Genomic DNA, 14,321 nt, shown 5'->3' on the forward strand with positions numbered 1-14,321 from the left:
GCTTGGTCTTGCAGCTCTTCTGATGTCTGAGGTGGAGTCTCCATTGGCCTGGAGAGCCCAGTTGAGGTGGTTCAGTTCATCTTGGAGGAGGTGGGCTTCGCAGATTCTTTTTGCACGGTCTGCCAAGGCTTTAATGGTGCTTCTTTTCAGTTTGGTTCAGTTCTATCGTTGGTGGGGTTCAGAGTGCCCTTTGATTGTGGATGAGCTGTGGATCCCAGAAACTATAACTCCCAAATTTGGTGTCAGTTTGCCCAGTGGTTTTTGAGTTGTGTTGGTTCCACAAGTAAACATTGCATTTTTATAGATGTGTGTATGTTTAGAACATTGATATAATTGAAACTGTGGGATGAAAATTATATCTTCAAAAATGTGACTAAAATGATGATGTGTCTGGAGAACATGTCCTATGAGGAGCGGCTTAAAGAGCTGGACATGTTTAGCCTAAAGAAGAAAAAGCAGAGAGGATACATGATAGTCATGTATAAATATGTGAGAGAAAGGCATAAAGAGCAGGGAGCAAGTTTGTTCTCTGCTGCCCTGAAGACTAGGACGCTGAGCAATGGTTTCAAACTACAAAAAGAAGGCTTGAAGAAACTTCCTAATTGTGATTGCTGTTCAACAGTGAGGCTCTCTGCCCCGTGGTGTGTTGGAGGCTCCTTCTTTAGAGATTTTTACGCAGAGGTTGGATGGCCATCTGTTGGGAGTGCTTTGACTACAGTGTTTTCTAGACAGGGGTAGGACTGGATGGCCCATGAGGTCTCTTCCAACTCTAGGATTCTATAAAATGCAGAATAAAGAGTGTTTTTGAATTATCTCAAATGCTATGTTTGAAAAAAATTGTCTGTAGATCTGTTTTAATGTATATACTCTTCGATCCTTTTTCATGCATCAAACAGAAGAAGAAGAAAAACATTGTGGTTAACAGCTTCCTCCAAGCTATAATTCATTTCAAAACTTGTTAAAAAGAGGAAGTATGCTCTTTTAGAACTGATGATGATAGAAAAGGGATCTCAAAAAGCCATCTAGCCTTACCTGCGTTTGGAAAAAGAACAAAAAACAACGTTAATATAATGAGGTGGTTTGAATATATTGCATAAGGAAGAGGTGATGATAAAATAATATGTTTACCTATGGAGGGGATTAGTTTTGCTAAACAAAGATAATTATTTATATATTTAAAAAAAACGTGTTTGTTTAAATGATAAAATACATTTCTTTTTTTTCATATTTATCTTTTTATTGTGGGTTTTCATATTGAATATACACTTCAAGTACACATACACAAGTCGCATACACCAACACATATACAAACACAGATAAGGGACCGATACAGATGGATTACCTCTACCCCAGTGCCCTTTCGGGTACATCAATGACGTCGACTCGTGGGGTAAATGGGCAGGGGGGTGGGTACAATAGAGAAGGGTGGGTGTGGGGAGGAGGCAAAAAAATAGGTGTGGTGAAACACAACATTATATACAAACAGACAAGGTGACTTCCTCAACCGACCGTGAGGTAGTGTAAATCTAAATGCTTGTATTAGCAAATCTTTCTGTAGTTAATTAACATCGTCATCTTTTCAGCATTTATCAAATGATATTCATAGCGTAATATTTTTCTTAGCCTTTAAGTACTGTCTTAGAGGTTGCCAATCAATCTTTCTTTTAATGCTAACATCAAAAACCATACTTGCCAAGGAATCTAGTTCCATAAAATCTCTAATTTTCAGAAACCATGTTTCCACTGTCGGGAGTTCTTTTGATTTCCATTTACTAGCGAACACTGTTCTTGCTGCCGCTGAGAGGTGATACAGTAGCATCTCCTTATTTTTCTCCAATTTAAAATCTAATAAGTGTAAAAGATAGTATTCTGCTTTCAACTCAAATTTGACTTGCAGTATTCCCTGCACCTGATGGTGGATTTCCCTCCAGTATGCCCTGACTCTCTTACACTCCCACCACATATGCAGGTACGAGCCTAGATGCCTCCCGCATTTCCAGCATAGATTACATGTGCCTTTATAAAATTTTGCCAGCCTCTGAGGGGTTAAATGCCAGCGTACAAACATCTTATACCAGCTTTCTGTGATGTTCACTGATTTTGCAAATTTTATTTTTTCCCCTCCAGATATCTTCCCACTCCCTAAGCAAAATACTATGTCCTAGGTCTATGGCCCAGGAGATCATATTCTCTTTTATGAGCTCTGTTTCTGTGGACCACTCTTGTAAAGCACTTTTATTATTTTTCTATCTTTCTTCATGACTGCCTCCCAGAATGTCTCCTGAGGTGCGAAGCCGTTTTTACTATCCTCTTTATAACACTCTGTGACTTGTAAGTAATGGAACCATGAGGAATTCTCATCTAGAGTCCTCAGCGATTCTAGCGATTTTAATTTCCAATGGTTTCCTTTTTTTCCAGCAATAGCCTATATGTATACCAAGTGCTGCTTGGGAACTCTCTTTTATGGAAGGGCTCTATTGGGGACAACCAGAGGGGCGTTTGGCTATAGAGCCTGGTTTTATATTTTCCCCAGACCTTGAGCAGGGCCGCTCTAATAAAGTGATTAGAGAAGTTCTTTTCAATCTCGGCTTTCCCATGCCATAAGTACTCATGCTAGCCCCTCCTGATGTCTGCTCCCTCCAGATTTAATAATTTCTTCTTCCTTAACAGGGCCCACTCCCTTACCCTGGACAAGGCTCAGGCATCAAAGTATAGTTGTAAGTCGGGTAAGCCCAGTCCCCCTCTCTCCCTAGAGTCTTCCATAGTTTTGTATCTAATCCTTGCTTTTTGACCACCCCAAGCAAATTTCAGAATGTCTTTTTTCCAACGTGTAAAACAGTGATTAGTTCTAAGCACCAGTATCATTTGAAATAAAAAGGTCATTTTCGGAAGTACATTCATTTTTATCATGGCCACTCTACCCATCAAGCTTAAGTTCAGCTGTTTCCAACTTTCTAATTTTTTGCTTATGTCTCTCCAGACTTGTTCGTAATTATTCTTCACAAGTTGTGAGTTGTTGGCGGTTAAGTTTATTCCTAGGTACTTAATCTTATTCAAAACTTTATACCCTGAAATCTTCTCTAATTCTGCTTTCTTATTTTTCCCAATATTCTTAGTTAGGAATTTAGTCTTTGTCTCATTAATTCTCAAACCTGCCACTTTCCCATATTCTTTAATTTTGCTCGACCATTCTAAAACTGTTTCGACAGGATTTTCCATTATGCAAACTATATCGTCCGCATACGCTTTAAGCTTGAATTCCTCTTTTCTAATTTTTGTTCCTCTCAGTTTACCGTCTCTCCTAATTTCTTCTAACAGAATTTCTAACGACAAAATAAACAGCAGAGGGGACAGGGGACATCCCTGTCTGGTTCCCTTTTCCACATTTATGGCTTCGGAGAGCTGGCCGTTTACTCAGATCTTAGCTTTTTGCTTTGCATATACAGCTTTTAGCACATTAATAAACTGGAATCCCATATCCTTTTCTTTAGCTAACTGAAACATAAACTCCCAGCTCACACAGTCAAAAGCTTTCTCGGCATCGAGAAACAAAAGACCCATTTCTCTTTGGGGGTTTGCTTCATAAAACTCAATTATATTCAATATATTTATTTATTATTTATTTGCTTTATTTCTATACCGCATTTTTCAGCCTGATAAGGCGACTCAGTGCGGTTTACACAATGAAAATTATCACAAATAACATCAGTACTATCACAACAATATCCTAAAACATATCATATGCAACAACAAAATCATACAATCATTAACAATTCATAACGCCTCAATATGAAATCAGTATCCGTTCTCGTAATCCTTGTGCCATTCCTGAGATCAAATTTTACCATCCTCCTATATTCAGTTGCACTGTTTAGCGGAACGCTTGTTCATAGAGCCAGGTCTTAACCTTCTTCCGAAATGCCAGCAGCGAAGGGGCATGTCTGATGTCTACAGGTAGGGCATTCCATAGCCGAGGGGCATTCCACCACCGAGAAGGCCCTGTCCCTCGTCCCCGCCAGCCACACCTGTGACGCAGGCGGGACCGAGAGCAGGGCCTCCCCGGACGATCTTAATGTCCTAGTCGGTTCATAGGTGGAGATGCGTTCGGAGAGGTAAGTAGGGCCAGAACCGTTTAGGGCTTTATAGGCTAACGCCAGCACCTTGAATTGTGCCCGGTAGCAGATTGGCAGCCAGTGGAGCTGGCTCAGCAGAGGAGTGGTATGCTCCCTGAGTGCTGCTCCCGTTAGCAACCTGGCTGCCGAGCGCTGGACCATCTGAAGCTTCCGGGCAGTCTTCAAGTGCAACCCCACATAGAGCGCGTTGCAGTAGTCTATACGGGATGTAACCAGAGCGTGGACTACCGTGGCCAAGTCAGACTTCCCAAGGTACGGGCACAGCTGGCGCACAAGTTTTAATTGTGCAAATGCTCCCCTGGATACCGCCGAGACCTGGGGTTCCAAGCTTAGCGATGAATCCAGGGTAACACCCAAGCTGCGAACCTGCGTCTTCAGGGGGAGTGTGACCCTGTCTAACACAGGCTGTAACCCTATACCCTGTTCAGCCTTTCGACTGACCAGGAGTGCCTCTGTCTTGTCTGGATTCAGTTTCAATTTGTTAGCCCTCATCCAGTCCGACACAGCGGCCAAGCACCGGTTCAGGACCTCGACAACCTCCTTAGTAGCAGGTGGAAAGGAGTGACAGAGTTGGACATCATCTGCGTACAGATAACACCGCACCCCGAAACTCCGGATGATCTCTCCCAGCGGGTTCATGTAGATGTTAAACAACATGGGGGACACTATTGAACCCTGCGGGACCCCACAAGACAATGGTTGTGAGGACGAGCAGTTGTCCCCCAACAACACCTTCTGAGTACGATCCTCTAGGAAGGACCTGAGCCACTGCAAAACAGTGCCACCAAGGCCCATCCCCGCGAGGCGTCCCAGAAGGATACCGTGGTCGACGGTATCGAAGGCCGCTGAGAGATCCAGCAGAACCAACAGGGACACAGTCCCCCTGTCTAGCTCACGCCGGAGATCATCCACTAAGGTGACCCAAGCTGTCTCGGTACCATGTCCCGGCCTAAAGCCAGACTGCAATATAGTTCTTAGGTTTTCACTCATCTGTCTATTAGGTAAAAAACCAGTTTGATCTTCATTAATAATTTCATTCAACAGCATTTTCAATCTGCTGGCAAATACATTTGCAAAGATTTTATAGTCAATATTCAAGAGGGATATCGGCCTGTAGTTTTTCACGCTGTCTTCTTCCGAGCCTTCCTTATGTATTAAGGTCACCGTAGCCTCCTGCTATGATTCCAGGATTCTTCCCTCTGACATGATGTTATTAAATATTTCTTTTAAATGTGGTGTTAACTCCTCTTGATATCTCTTATAATATATAGCAGTTATCCCATCTGGGTCTGATGCCTTCTCATTCGCAAGATTTTTTATTGCTCTACTTATCTCTTTCTCCTCTATTTGTTTGTTAAGGGTGTCTCTTTGTGTCTCCGTTAAGCTTTCCGGTTTATGTTTAGTCAGATACTCAATTATTTCCTCCACCAGTATCTTATCTTTTTTGTATAAATCTTTGTAAAAGTCAGTAAACTGTTTCCTTATCTCCTCATCCTCCACATACCTGATCCCATCTTTTGTGATTTTAGTTATATACTGTAATCGTCTTTTTTCCACACTTTTTTTGCTAAGAGTTTGCCAGGTTTATTAGCTTGAGCGTAGTATTTTACCTTCAGGTATTTAAGATTTTTTGCTATCTGTTCTAATTGTGATGTGTTCAGTTGTTTCTTCAGCATCTCTAGTTCTAATTTGATTTTCTTATTTCCTGGTTTCTTCTTTGGTGTTTTTTTCTTTCTCCTCTATTTCCTCTGATAGGGCTACTTGTGCTGCGATTCTTAACCTATTACGAATCGTTCCTTGTTTAATAAAGTGTCCTCTAATTACCGCCTTACTGGCATCCCACACCACCTCAGGCTTAGTTCCCCTATTCATATTAAGTTCAAAGTATTCCTTAATTTTACCTCTATAGAATTCTACATCCTCTTCTTTCTATAGCAGAAATTCATTCAATTTCCAATTCCTCTGCTGCTTTCCACCCTGTAGCTCTACTAGTATGGGGCAATGGTCCGGATTTGCTCTTGGCAGAATCTTAATCTTACTTATTTTAGTTATTATTGAGTTTGATGCCCAAACCATATCTATTCTGGTCCATATTGCATGTCTATCAGAGTAAAAGGTGAAGTCTCTACCTGTGGGGTTTTTTATCCTCCAGACATCCTGTAAAAAACAATCTTTTTTCAGTGTTAAGAAGCTCTCTGGAAGTCTCCCCCCATTTATGTGTCTTCTACACTTAGCTGATTTATCATTTGCACAATCCATTACCCCGTTGAAGTCTCCCAACAGAATTGAATTTTCAAAGGATTGTTCTGCTATCTTTTCTCTCAGTGTTTTTATAAAGTTCGTTTTTGGTCCGTTAGGCGCATAAAGGTTAACAATAAGTGTCTCTTGATTACTTATACTTGTTTTAATACCTATGATTCGGCCTTTATCATCCTTAAAAGCCAAGGTGGCTTTGCACGTTTCCCTCACATAGAACACTACCCCCCCTTTTTTTGTGAGGCCAACGAGTAGAATTCTTTACCTAATTGGGGTTGGGTTAGGTATCCACTGTGTTTTGAGACCACGTGTGTCTCCTGTAATGCAATAATATCATAATTTCCCTTTTTTCAGAGTATTGAAATAAGTTTTCTTTTATTAGGGGAGTTCAACCCATTTACATTATTATAATTTATCTGTTCCTTCGATCTTGCTCTTAGAATCTCTTCCCTTACACTTCTCCTACAGAAAGTTACCACGATGTCTCTTGGTACTTTGTTTCTTTTAGTGTAGTTAGAATTGACTCTCCGAAGAGAGTCCATCTCTCTGTTCATCTCTTCTATAGAAATCTTTAATATTTCCGAAGTGATCTCAGCCACTATGCTTTGTAAATTATCCTCTTCTTTCTCCTCAATATTTCTGTATCTCAATTGAAATTCCGCTTCTTTGCTCGCTATAACTTCCTGTTGTCTCTCCATTTTCCCATTCGCTTCTTCTAGTCTTTTTATCCTAGTTTCTGATTTCTCTTGGTTTTTCTTTAATTGTGCCTTTTCTTTTTTCAGTGCTTTTATCTCTGTGTCTGTGCAACATCCACCTCCCTTTTTATCTGTGCCAGGTCTTCTTTTAGTTCTTGTCTCATTTTTCCCATTTCCTTCTGGAAAGGTTTTTCCATGTTGTCCTGCATCTTGTTTTGGTTGTCTTCAATCTTTTTTTCTATATTATTTTGTATCTTAAACATTTCAGCCATCAGGTCTTTTAGAGAAAGCTCCCCTTGTGGAGTTTGGAGTTACTCCTGGAATTGGAGTTACTCCTTGGGACATTGCTGGGTTTATTAAGGTGGATGCTACATTGGTTGTTTTGCTTTGTTTGGATGAGGTCAAAAAATTTTCCATCTTGCCCTCTGATAAAATACATTTCTAGCTCTGTTCTGACTGCAGCAGCAGTGGTCTTAATGTTAATACTAAGTAACTGTCTTAGAAATTTTGATTTTGCCTGTTCCAGTATTAGGCCCCAGATTTCAGTTCCATATAATATCATGGGGACAATTTTTGTTTTATAAACTTTGAATTATCTGAGATAAAGATCCAGAACATCTATGAGATAGCAATCTTGCCAGTGTGTTAGAGCATTCTATGATTCTATGATTCTATGCCCTAAATTTTGACTGCACAAGATTGTAAGTTTACAAGCCATGAGCCTGTTTCTGAATATACCAAGCCTAGATGTATAAAAGAACTAGATGCGCTCTGCATCTAGAACCCATTTGTGTCTAGATGGGCAATTTCTGAACACCAGTATTTTGACTTATAGAATCATAGAATCAAAGAGTTGGAAGAGACCTCATGGGCCATTCAGTCCAACCCCCTGCCAAGAAGCAGGAATATTGCATTCAAATCACTCCTGACAGATGGCCATCCACCCTGTTTAAAAGCTTCCAAAGAAGGAGCCTCCACCACACTCCGGGGCAGAGAGTTCCACTGCTGAACGGTTCTCACAGTCAGGAAGTTCTTCCTCATGTTCAGATGGAATCTCCTCTCTTGTAGTTTGAAGCCATTGTTCCGCGTCCTAATCTCCAGGGAAGCAGAAAACAATCTTGCTCCCTCCTCCCTGTGGCTTCCTCTCACATATTTATACATGGCTATCATATCTCCTCTCAGCCTTCTCTTCTTCAGGCTAAACATGCCCAGCTCCTTAAGCCGCTCCTCATAGGGCTTGTTATCCAGACCCTTGATCATTTTAGTCGCCCTCCTCTGGACACATTCCAGCTTGTCAATATCTCTCTTGAATTGTGGTGCCCAGAATTGGACACAATATTCCAGGTGTGGTCTAACCAAAACAGAATAGAGGGGTAGCATTACTTTCCTAGATCTAGACACTATGTTCCTATTGATGCAGGCCAAATTCCCATTGGCTTTTTTGCCGCCACATCACATTGTTGGCTCATGTTTAACTTGTTGTCTATGAGGACTCCAAGATCTTTTTCACACGTACTGCTCTCGAGCCAGGCATCCCCCATTCTGTATCTTTGCATTTTGTTTTTTCTGCCAAAGTGGAGTATCCTGCATTTGTCACTTGAACTTCATTTTGTTAGTTTTGGCCCATCTCTCTAATCTGTCAAGATCGTTTTGAATCCTGCTCCTGTCCTCTGGACTATTGGCTATCCTTCCCAATTTGGTGTCATCTGCAAACTTAATGATCCTGCCTTTTAACCCTTCATCTAAGTCATTAATAAAGATGTTGAACAGGATCAGGCCCAGGACGGAACCCTTGTCACCTCTTTCCAGGATGAAGAGGAAGCATTGGTGAGCACCCTCTGGATTCGTCCATTTCACCAATTACAGATCCATCTCACCGTAGTTTTGCCTAGCCCACATTGGACTAGTTTGTTTCCCAGAAGGTCATGGGGGACCTTGTCGAAGGCCTTACTGAAATCCAGGTACACTACATCCACGGCATTCCCTGCATCTACCCAGCTTGTAACTCTATCGAAAAAAGAGATCAGATTAGTCTGGCATGACTTCTTTTTGATAAATCCATGCTGACTATTAGCGATGACTGCATTTGTTTCTAAGTGTTTGCAGACCACTTCCTTAACAATCTTTTCCAGAATCTTGCCTGGTATCGACGTGAGGCTGACCGGACGGTAGTTGTTTGGGTCGTCCTTTTTTCCCTTCTTGAAGATTGGGACCACATGGGCCCTCCTCCAATCTGCTGGAACTTCTCCCGTTCTCCAAGAACTCTCAAAGATGGTTGCCAATGGTTCCGAAATGACTTCCACTAGTTCCTTCAATACTCTTTGTTATATAAACATATATATTTGTATTCTACTTCAAGAGGACCAGACATATGTTGTATGTTGTGTTTATAATGACTGTTTTTGATAAGGCAAATTGGCTAATCAAAAAAAATGTTGCTAATAGATATACACAGTAACTGAACTAAAAGACTGGAATACTTGTTGTGTTGCCCTCATATTATAATCTACACTTTATAATTCAAAGTTGAATAAATGTTTAAAGAGATAGATTTTAGTTTAAGATTCCTTAGGACAAAGAACACTGGACAGATGCCTATGGACTAGCACATCTCTGAAAACAGCTATGGACTATGCTTAACTGCAGAGGACGAGAAGTTTTGAGGCTAGATCCTGTAGCCCCATTTGGGTGCCCTGCACACAATCAGATCTCCAACTCCGAGCCTATGGACTCTATGAACTGTTACATCCTTCGCTTATAGATTGTGATATTGTTGTTATGATCTTTGCTTTCTTTAAGTTTCTGTAGTTGTACAGACATGTACAACTAAATGCTTTCAGACAAGTTGGAGTAGTACCACACTGAACTCAATTAGCCCAAAAGTCATATATTGTTTCTTAAAGGTGGTTATTGGTATTAAGTGACTGCAGATATACTAAAAAGGTTAGAGACAAAAATTTATATTCTGAAAAAAAGGCTTCACAGACAACACTGTTGTTTTAATATATGTCCTGAAAAATGCTGAAGACTCATCACTTTTTTCCTAGTTCTGCTCGTGACACCCAGAGGTTGTTCTGAAAGGGGTATTAGATACTGTCAGAGGCCTTCCTGATATGTTCTCCAAGTACCTGATGGCCCAGATGCCGCCAGGATCAGATGCTTGAGAGACAGGGCATTGAGGGTTGTGTGGAGCTTTGTATGAAACACCTCTGGCCCCAACCGCAATGATGACTGTGTGAGCTCTGGTGTACAACATCATCTCTGGCCCCAGCCGCACCTTGTGGGCTGACGTATCACCCCATGTTCACTATGTTCCAGCATTTGTTTTGGAGAAGAGGTTGAAGATCTAGACATGAATTCGTTCCATGGCACAAATGGACTACAACATCCAGAGGTTTTGATATAGAGTGGGGGGGGGGGGGGATCCAAAGTCGACTTGTTAACAAATTATAGCAATAACAGTGTTGCTTGTTAAGTCTGGAAAAAAAAACTATTCAATTGGTGGATGTAGTTCTACAAACACCACCTTTTCCACCACACAAATCAGTTAGAAATGGATTGGTTAAACCTCATGGTTACCCAATTAGACATAGCTATATAGGGGGTCAATAGAGACGTTGCCCACAGCACAGAGACATGTCACACACACACACAAAAGAAATGAAGGAATAAAAGGGTCTTTGAGCGAAATTTGCAAATACTAAACAAGGGGCTTTGAATTAAATTAATAGCAAAAAAGAAACAGACCCTTCCTCTGTAGCAAAATAGCAATACGAAAGAAAATGTCTTTAAGAAGCAAGAAGGTACTGTGTTACACAGGATGTGGTATTGTGGTTAACTTCAAAGGTTACAAGAAGGTACTTTCCATGAAGAAAAAAGTATTCTTTTGTTAAAGGTTAAAATTGTTGATCTCACAGTAAAAGGTTAAAATTGATGTTGGCGGTATTTTCCCTTTTGCATTGGGGTATAAAGATATGCAGATTTCAAGAGACGGCGGGCAGTCTTTGAAAGCACAAACAGTGTGCTTCTGTCTGTCTCATGTTGATCAGCTTGATTAAATGGTGTCTTACATGAACCAAATTGGACTCTGTGGATTTCTTCGAAAAGGGACCCTGCACTCTAAACCCGTGATCCCTTACAATAGCACTGAGTCACAGTAGTTCAAGTGGTGTGCTGGTATGGCTGTACCAGGAGCTCCAACTTTATATTCTTTCTGTTATCTGTTTGCAGTCATAGGACAGGTCTCCTGTCTATCATAATTAAGCTTTGGTTCCGCCCCTTGTTCTGGGCTCTGGGAGGGGAAGGAGCCATTTTTTTGGGCAGTTTCTCGTGAGGAAGCTAAACTATAGGATGTAGACCAGCTCGTCCCGTAGAAAAGCTTCTTTTCTCAAGAACATCTGGGAAAACAGAAACAGCAATTCCAGGGAAAAGGTCCCTGAGAGCTCACAGCCTCTCAGCCTCACAGCAATCTGAGGGAAAACAGCCCTGAAGTTTTCAAAGAATTCTCTGAGGGAGGACAGCACCACAGATCCATGGAACTCCAGCTGAAATATATACAAGCCTCGGCTGGTAGGTCTACTCGATACCCAGACGCATTTGGAATCAGTAGTAGGACCCACACTGATGAGGCATAGATAGTAAACAGCCTGGGAGAGGTTAAAAAGGGGTTTTTTTCCTACAGAGAAAGTACAGTTAATCAAAGTCAGGTACCAGTCCATTGAGGACTAGACTAAGAAAGCCTTGAAGTGTGGTTTGAACCAATTGAAGATTTGTTGTTTGTTCCATAATAAAGACTTTGTTGTATCATTAAAGACTCTAAAGATCATCACTTCATAAAAATCCCTGAGAACCTCTCTTTGAGGTGCCCTGGCTTCCTGATGGGCTTAAAGCCTACATCCTATAGAAAAGATAGCTGTTACAGGCCCAGCACGCGACAGAACAAGTGGTATGAAACTGCACTAATCCTCCAGTGTAGATACATCCTGAGCTATAAGTAAATAAAGATACAGATTTTCACTTGTAAGTTTCAAGACCTCATGATTGTCACAACTTGAAAAAAAACCCTTAGAATGCAATAAAAACCCTTCCTTTTCCAACCTGGATACAGAGAGAAATATTTGTTCCGTCTCCCAGGAGACTGTTTTGCATTGCTTTTTTTTTTTGGTTGCTTGAAGTGGCTGCCCCTTGCCTTTCTTTCAGGAGCTGCTGCAGCCTTGCAGGGCCTGGAGTTTGCAGCCAAAGGCGGGAAAAGCCAATCTACAAACTCTTTGCAGTGATTGGCCTAGGGAGCAGCTCCTTGGGCCCGGCCCTGCTCACGGGGAAGGACTTCCATTTTGGAGTCCTCCCTGTCTGTTTAGTTCTGAAGAAAGAATCTGATGTGCTGGAGGCCAGAAAAGGTAGCTCCGACAAACCACCACAAAAACAATTGAGAAATTAAGATAGACAGAGAAATGTATTGAGAAGAATTGAGCTATAGTTAGATAGATTATAAGAGAGTTATAGAGTGTAAAGAAGAATAGATATTGAGCATTGAGAATTGAGTTTTATAGAGTCTTATTGTGCAGGTACAGCTGTACCAGGAGCTCCAATTTTGTTTGCTTTGCATTGAATGTTTGTAGACCTAAGTTTCAGGGACTCTGCAGAAAGGTGTCTTCTTTTGGCTGCAATCATAGGGCAAGCCACCTGTCAATTATAGTTAGGTTCCCTGGTCCCGCCCCCTTTTTGGGGTTTTGGAGGGAATAGGAGCCAGTTTGGGTTCAGTCCAAACAGAGAAGCTTTCCATGCAGGACATAATACCAAGAGCTCCTGTAGAAAGCTTCGTCTTCTACAGCTTGGCCGGGGTTATACAGCCCATGGCTTGGCTGGGAGATATACAGCCTTACAGCTCCTTTGCTGAGGGAATCCGGTCCCACAGCACTTCAGCCAGCCATCACAGAAACCTGAACTCCTTTTTCCCTGGAAGTCTACAAAGCTCTACTTGGTAAGGGTCACTCGCAGAAGGCAGAAGCAGTTGGTACTGGGTGCAGGGGCTCCACGCCAACAGAGGCAAAGACAGACTGCCCATATTAGAAGTTAAGGATTTCCCTATTAGCTAAAATACAGTTTATGAAGATAGTGCCTGTTCCCTGTGGACAAGATTGAGAGAGAGCCAATAGACTGTTAAGAAAGCTTTAAAGTACCTGTTTGTTTTAATTAATAAAGAACATTGTTGAACCTTTAAGCAATCTAAAGACTTTGTTTTAAGGAAATCCAAGGGCCTTTAATCTGAGGCAGCCCCGGTGTCCCGTTGGGCACATGGAATTTATGTCCTGTCTACAGTCTTATGCACAGGCCCAGCATGCAACAGCACAGTAGAAGACGAAGCTAGTGGCGTCTGCCACAGTAGAAGACGGAAGCTGGTGGCTTCTGCCACCTGGAAGTAGAGAATAGGACCTTTAGAGCTACAGGACAGTGTTTAAGGAAGCAGCATAGAGCCATTCCAAGCCCCCATTACCTGTATCCATGTGTTTGTGTTTTGGGAGTTTCGGCCATCTTGGAGAGCAGACCATCTGAATGTGTTTCTTCATTTTCAGCCATTTTGGAAGACACCCCATGTGACCAGAAGGGAGGGGCTGCCTGCCTCCTTCTTTGCTCCAAACTTCACCTGCTTTGCAAAGTTTGCTACAATTCTCTCCCAGTCTTCGCACAGCAGACCTCTGCAAGTTTGCAACAATACTTCCTGCCTTTTTGGAAGTCCTGCAGGATTTGCTACTTTGCAAGTTTCCAGCCAGAAGCCAATTGCAACATTTTGCTCCAGCAACAGGAACAAGCCCTGCTCAGTTTGCTACTTTGCAAGGTCTCCAGCCAGAAGCAAGGTTTTCTCGCCCTTTTGAAGCTCAGCTCTGCAGCAGCCTTTGGTGCTTTGCTTCTCAGGTTCCTGGAAAGGGTTTGTTTTTTTTTGCAATCGCCTTTGGCTTTTTACAGCCTTACAGCAAGAGTTTAATGTGCATTTGAATTATTGTGTCTGCTGTGTCTATTCTGCCAGTAAAGTGATAAGTTTTGAGTGTGCTAATAACTGCCTTGATATTTTCTTGCTCTATTTGTTGTTGTAATTGCATTTATATGCTGTTTGCTGCATCCTATTGAAATTGCATTGTTATATTGCTTGCCCTATCTGTAATATTTGCATTGATACACTGACTGCTTTATTACCGCATTGCTATATTGCCTGCTCTTTGTGCTTATGATTGCATGTTCA

Source organism: Anolis sagrei, chromosome Y, assembly GCF_037176765.1.
Source record: "Anolis sagrei isolate rAnoSag1 chromosome Y, rAnoSag1.mat, whole genome shotgun sequence".
Classification (NCBI taxonomy): Eukaryota; Metazoa; Chordata; class Lepidosauria; order Squamata; family Dactyloidae; genus Anolis; species Anolis sagrei.